Source organism: Vulpes lagopus, chromosome 4 (genome assembly GCF_018345385.1).
Source record: "Vulpes lagopus strain Blue_001 chromosome 4, ASM1834538v1, whole genome shotgun sequence".
Classification (NCBI taxonomy): Eukaryota; Metazoa; Chordata; class Mammalia; order Carnivora; family Canidae; genus Vulpes; species Vulpes lagopus.
The window spans coordinates 70,715,246-70,722,630 of record NC_054827.1 but is presented as its reverse complement, the minus strand read 5'-3'; the positions used below and the strand labels follow the sequence as shown (position 1 = coordinate 70,722,630).

At 36.0% G+C, this 7,385-nt stretch overlaps 1 pseudogene; it reads right to left on the bottom strand.

The window, feature by feature from the left end:
• Positions 1 to 6,276: 6,276 nt before the first annotated feature.
• On the bottom strand, positions 6,277 to 6,972 carry LOC121490071 (annotated as a pseudogene).
• Positions 6,973 to 7,385: the final 413 nt, after the last annotated feature.

Here is a 7,385-nt window from a genome sequence, read left to right as displayed (position 1 = left end):
CAGGACTCAGGGATCATGCCTATCTGACTGAGCCCTTCAGGTGCCCCTCACTAGCTATTTAAATTGAAATTTGTTGCTGGACTCAATATAAGGCAAAGAGCAATAAAAAAACTTGACAGAGAAAAGTGAGCATTTTCCCATAGAAGATGAAGGATAAAAAAATATAAAACTTTTTTATATTATTAATAAGATTGAAAATAAGAATACATTTGCTTTGACCTTCTAAGAGCATGATAAAGAGAGACAATGAGGCAGGAGACTTCTGTATTTAGTTTTCTGTCCTTGCCTCTGATGCAAGCTGTGTTTCTACAAAGCCACTTTATGAATTATTTGTCCACAATGTATTATGCCTCTGCTGTCTTTTTTGTGTTGAGTTGTATATCAAAGCAGTGACTGAAATGAGCAGGTGCTAGGGATAAGCATGTTTCTGAAACAGTATTCCTTGTCTTTTATAGTCTCTTTAAACATGTAGAGAAAGGAACTTGGAATAATACTGTTTTCGTGTATCCTTGATGAAACATAGGAGTTTCAACACTTTCCTTATTGAGACAAACATATTTATTTGAAACGGAACCTTGAAACAGTTCGTAAGATGGATCCGATCCTCAGTTACCAAAAGGCCACTTATGCCTTAGTACTTTTCAATATATTTCTTTCTAACTATATAGACTCTGGCTTTTATGTAGCTTGTTTAAATCAATTAGTGTGTTAAACTGTCTGCCTCTGTTAGAAAGATTAACAGGATCCTCCTCCTGCATCTTGATAGTGTTGACAATACCGTTCTTGATTGCCTAGTCTTCAATGGAAGACACGTTATTATCTATATTGTCATAGGTTTCATACGTAGTAAGACCTTATAGAAGCTGAAGTATGAATTAATCTCTAAGGAGCCGATAGGACTAAACTGACCAGAGAGGTGTGAAATACATGGATAATGAGGGTAGAGCTTGGCTCCGAGGAGGTAAGTAGTGGCATTTGAAACCAGAAGAATTGGTAGGAATAGATTGGGGCAGGAGGTGAAGCTTAAGTACCTGGATGACGAGTTCATAGGCACCTGAGAGCATTTAAACATCTGTGACCATAGGGAAGGACCATGGTGAAGGAAGTGCTTTAACATAATTTTTGAGAACCATGTATGAAATGTGTCAAATGCATACCTGACACCAATCTGGTAAGGACATGAAACAAAGTGGTGACATTTAGAGTGAGAAGAAAGGGACGCATGTGGCAGATAATTTAAAGGAAACTTCCATAAGAAATGGAGACTAGCTTTTGCTCATTTCTGAAGCAATTACTGTAATAAAATGAATGAAATTGTGAAAAAAAAAAAAAAAGACAGAGACTGGTTGAATGTCAAAGGATTAAGTTTTATTTATTTTTTTTTCTTTAAAATTGTCCCAGTGCTTTTGCATTAGGAAATGACCAGCATTAGGGACCTTGAGACATATGATGATACTGGTTTTAAAAATGTTGATTTTTGGGGTGCCTGGGTGGCTCAGTGGTTGAGCATCTGCTTTCGGCCCAGGGCGTGATCCTGAGTCCAGGGATCGAGTCCCGTATCAGGTTCCCTGCAGGGAGCCTGCTTCTCCCTCTGCCTCTGTCTCTTTGTGTCTCTCATGAATAAATAAATAAAATCTTCAGGGATCCCTGGGTGGCGCAGCGGTTTGGCGCCTGTCTTTGGCCCAGGGCGCGATCCTGGAGACCCGGGATCGAATCCCACATCGGGCTCCCGGTGCATGGAGCCTGCTTCTCCCTCTGCCTGTGTCTCTGCCTCTCTCTCTCTCTCTCTGTGACTATCATAAATAAATAAAAAATTAAAAAAAAATTAAAAAAAAAATAACATCTTCAAAAAAAATGTTGATTTTGATCTTAGACATACTGAATTGGAGAAAAGAATGTTTCTAGGAGAGAATAAGACTTGCTGAGGAGATAAAGGGACAATATAGATTTGGAAATAAATTTCTATATTTTTTTTTAAGATTTTTTTTTTTAATTTTTATTTATGATAGTTACACAGAGAGAGAGAGAGAGAGAGAGAGAGAGAGAGAGGCAGAGACACAGGCAGAGGGAGAAGCAGGCTCCATGCACCGGGAACCCGACGTGGGATTCGATCCCGGGTCTCCAGGATCGCGCCCTGAGCCAAAGGCAGGGTCCAAACCGCTGCGCCACCAGGGATCCCTAAATTTCTATATTTAAATCAAAAGGCTTCCAAAAAGACTGGTTTGACCTTGGATAAAATAAGTAGTGAACTTTAATAAATTTAATAAGTAAGTAAATAAATAAAATTGAGAAATGGTAGCATTGCATCAATTGAAATTGATCTAAGTGAATGTAATTTAGAGACATCGGACCAATTGCTGCATGTTTTTATCATCATTATTATAAAAGTAAGGAAGGTCATTCTAGTAAATTTTTAAAAATTAGGAAAATTATAAATTAGGAAGAGAATAAAAGAGCCTTAAAAATCACTGTAAACAATACAACTAGTAATGTTTTAACAAATTGTCACCTTTTTGTATGTAACTTAATGTATTTCTGTATTTTTTTTTCATTTATGTATTTTTATGCTAAATTTAGTATCTGTTTTGGCTTTACATTAACTTTTGCCATACTACTAAAATTTTAAACATCATATATTGATAGCTGTCTTCACTGAATTCTGCAAAGAAGAGTGATAAAGAGGCCACCTTTAGAGTCAGATGGCTTTGTTTTAAATTCTAGAATCATTACTAACTTGTTGCATGATCTTCTGCAAATCATGGAACTTCTCTAAGCCTAAATAATTTCCTATAAAAATATGACAATTTCATTAAATGCATTGGGAAGATTAAAGATATAATGTGTATTAAACATTTATCACAGAGTCTGTTAATTCTGTAAACAAAGTGTCTATAAATTTTATAGTTCTGTCTGGAATTACCTATTTGTCTTTTGTCTTTGTTTCCATTTTTCTCCTTTAACGACTTCATCCGTATTTGTTTATCATGTTTTGTTTTGTTTACAGTTTTTTTCTTTCCCTCCCTCCCTCTTCTTAATAAACTACATTTTCAACTTGAGACTGGGAAAGAGGAAAACTAAAAAAAAATCTATGACAGTTCACCTTCAACACAATTATAACATTACTACCTCATTCCCAGCCTTTATTAGGCAAACAAGCCACTGGATATGTCACTTACAGGTGACTCTGCATTTGGTCTATTTAATGACTTAGTCTTCTAACCTCAGATGTCCTTTGCCGAGACGTTGCTTATTGCTTGCCTGGTTATGAGACCCAACTAGTTATGGGGCAAAGTTGGGTGTACCCCACCTTTTTTTAAAAGATTTTATTCATTTATCCATGAGAGACACAGAGAGATGCAGAGAGAGAGGCAGAGACACAGGCAGAGGGAGAAGCAGGCTCCATGCAGGGGCCCGACGTGGGACTCCATTCAGGGACTCCAGGATCAGGCCCTGGGCTGAAGGCGGCGCTAAACCACTAGGCCACTGGGCTGCCCTGTACCCCACCTTTTAATTTGACTCCCACCTTGCCCTGCTCAGAACCTTTTGGTCCAGCACAGACCTGTCTACTTCTTAGTTCTGACCCTTCTGGTGGGCTACACTTCCTCCTAAAAATAGCCCATCCTTCCTCTCTTAAACTAGGAAACTTAACTGCAACTAGTTGCTACAGTAAAGACCTACATGAACATTAGACAAAAGGGAAAGCTAAAGAGTTGTCAAAAATTCATACTTTCCTACAAGTGGCAAAACCAAAATGTCATTACCCCTACCTGACCTATTTCTGAGGTGATTTCAGCAGGACACTGAGTACACACCATTTTTTTTTCTTTAGCTATTACTATTTTTATCGTTTTAAAATAAAATAATTTTGGAGGAGTCATTCTTTTGATTTTTAAAGGGTGGAGTAGGGTGTGTGTGTGTGTGTGTGTGTGTGTGTGTGTGTGTGTGGCTTGAGGTCACAGGAAATGAGAAAGATTTTAGTTTAAAACAAAATTGTGACTGTCTATCAAAATGATCGATGGAAAATATAGAATAGCATCCGGCTTCAGGTCACTCGAGGGAGGTACAGCAGGATATTGCTTGGCATTTCTGCCAATAATTTATGGAATTGACTGACCAAGCACCTTTTACATCTATAATTATGATGAGCTGTTGTGAAAATGTCACAAGGTGAGCCACAATCTGCCCTGCTGTTGTCTCCATGCCCATTAAAATTTTCTGACAGTTCCAATCCCTCCTAACAAGCCCCAGAGTTACATTCTTTAAGGATGGTACAATGAGCTAGCTTGAAATACATGTTGTACTTCAGAGGCATTCGGTACCTTTTCTCCTACAGGAGTAAAGCTTACATCGAAAGTTTGTGCCTCAAACACAGCTTCGGTATTTATAAGAACTCTCAGATAATTCTCAGAGATACAAATATGAACTTTGCAAAATGATATAGCTAAACGCAACAAGTAAATTTTTGCTACTCATGGTTCTTGCTTCTTTTCTTCATTTGTCAAGTTTTACATGATGTAGAAAGCGTCTTTAAATTTTGGGTAATTTGGGTGCCTGGGTGGCTCAGCAGTTGAGCATCTTTGCCCCCTAGGGTATAATCCCGGGCTCCCAGATCGAGTCCTCTATCAGGTTTCCTGCGTGGAGCCTGCTTCTCCCTCTGCCTATGTGTCTGCCTCTCTCTCTGTGCATCTCTCATAAGTAAATAAATAAATAAATAAATAAATAAATAAATAAATAAATAAAATCTTTTAAAAAAACAAATACATTTTGAGTAATTTTCAAGTACACTTGTGAATTTTAAACTATTATAAAATAATATTTCAATTTGAGGTTTAGTGTTCTGTCTTGACATGAGTGATCATAACATGTGCGTAAGTTTCTCTGCTTTTGTTTTTCTATTGACCTATGAGGTAGTATTAACATTGTACGAAACATGCAGGTTTATGTTAAGTTCGATGTCAGATGCCAAGGATCTATATTGAGTGGACTTTGGTTAAGGTATAACAAGAGCATTATTTGATCTAGCCTATCAAATAACCACCTTCTAAAAACAGTATCTCCTCTTACAGGAGATGCTATTCAGGCATGGCGGACAGCTTGTCCAGATTAGAGGGTTCATCATGTATACCAACATTAAATTTTATTTTATGAAAATTTTCAAACATATGCAAACCCCATTATAATAGTATAATGAACTCTTAGGTGCCCATTGCACTTAAGTTTAAGCAACTATCAACTCTTGGGCAATCTTATTTCATCACCCTACTTTCCATCCATCTATCCCTATTTCGTTTTGAAGCAGATGCTTAGATTACTTATATCTAATAATTAAAAATTATTAAAGAAATTACCAATAATGCCACCATCATCCTTAAAAAATAAGTTCTTAATATTATTAAATAAAAGAAGCTCAAATTTCTGTTTCTTCTTTTCTTTTACCTTCTTTGACTATGATTACAGTAAGCTTGATGCATTGAAATTGGTTCATGCAATTGCTCTATATGAATTTAGGGCTTCCTTTCTCCTATTTATTTTTTTGCAGTTCAATATTGAAATAACAGTATTGCTTGACAAAATTGCTTATAGTCTTGTGGGCATCCTTCTTTGTTATTTAAGATGTTATGCTGGTTAATTTAGAGGTTTCATTAGGTAAAGGGTTTTATAATTTTAAAGATTCCTTCTATAGGTGATAATGATTACTTACGTTATAAAGGACCCATTGTGTGATTTTTCTTCTTTTGGCACCTGTAATTATTTAATCAATGATTGCAAAATCATGATATTCTAATTTTAATATTTTTCTTTATTAGCCTCAATACATTTATGAAGAGAAAATTTCCCCCATTAATTTTTTGTCACTTTGAGTTACAATCCATAAAAAAAGCAACTAATGCTTGATATTTTTCCATCATCCAATTTTATAAAATAATAACTATTATATGGCATCTTCCATAAGTTATCAGTGATGTTTTTCAAAATTAATACATTCCTAAGGATTTAAAAATATTGATGAGTTAGTCTTCCATTTTAAAAAGATAGCAATATTAATATAATTAGAACAATAGTAGTTTTAGATGAATGGTAATATACTATGGAAATTTTCTCTCCTTTGCCAACTTATTAGAAATACATACCAACAATTACTCCGTAGCAATATATACTAGTTAATCATTATTACTTTTATAAATATGTGTATTTTGTTATATGATTATGAAATAACTTATTCAAGTTTCTTTTTTTTTACACCTTACAGTCTTGAATTAAGCACATAAAACTGCATTATTTAATATATTTCTCCATGAACTTTTTGTCAAATTCAGATCACAGTGTATCATTTACAAATCTTTTGTCTGTCTTCTGAGCATCTACACCTTTTTGCACAGTTCTTGAAAACAGCATCATCGTCCAACCTTCTTTTAAGTTTGAAGTTGGCCTGAGGCTGGGATGGACCAGTGAGATTAAGGAGAGGGTTTCCACTCAAAATGTTTTCCACACGTATTCTTTCTTCTTCAGCTTTCTGTTCTTGTTCCTTCCTGGCCTGCTCTTCAGCTCTTTCTTTTTTAATTTTTTCTGGTTCTGCAAGAAGAGCTGCAGTGTCATCATCATCACTCTCCTCTTCAAAATCTTCATCCTCGTCTTCCTCATCTGTTAGAGGATCATCTGCAGCAAGGTTGGCAGCAGGAATCTGGTCTAACCGAGGCTCTTTGATACCGACGAGGAGGTTGTATGTTCTCTTGTTGGATGGTCTCTATTTTTTTCTCTTGCAGCAGCTCACTCACTCTCTTCCAGCTCCCTCCTGAAGTCATGGTTGCGAACCTCTTCAGGGGCATCCTGAGTAGTTTGTGTATATTTTATCTTTTTATGAGAAAGTAGGTCTCTACTTGAATACTGCTTAGAGAGTTGGCTCAAATCACCTTCTCCTTTTCCTCTCCCACCTCTCTCAGGTTCAAAAGTTGGCCTAGCTGCTGTTGTCATCTTTTATGCTCCCAGAAGCCTCTGCGCCCCTCAAGTTTCTATTAAGAGTTAGTTCTAATCTTTTACTATTAAAAATTGTTATGGTCTAATTCACAGATAGTTGCATATATCTTTCTAATTTGCATGATATCTTTAGGATACTTTTCTAGGAGAAGATATGGCTATATCAAAGATTAGAGCATTTATGATTTTGCTGAATATTGCCAAATTCCCTTTCACAATGGTTGTACCATTTTGCATTCCTTCCAGCAATGCATGAATGCCCCTATGCCTTCAGTTTCATCAAGAAAATCTAACTTGAATTTTTGCCAATTTCAGCAAATAACTCAAGTTAGTCCAAATGAAAAGCCAGTACTTTTTTTTAACTCATCTATATTCTTTTCCCTGATGCCTAATTTATATTGCTTGTAATA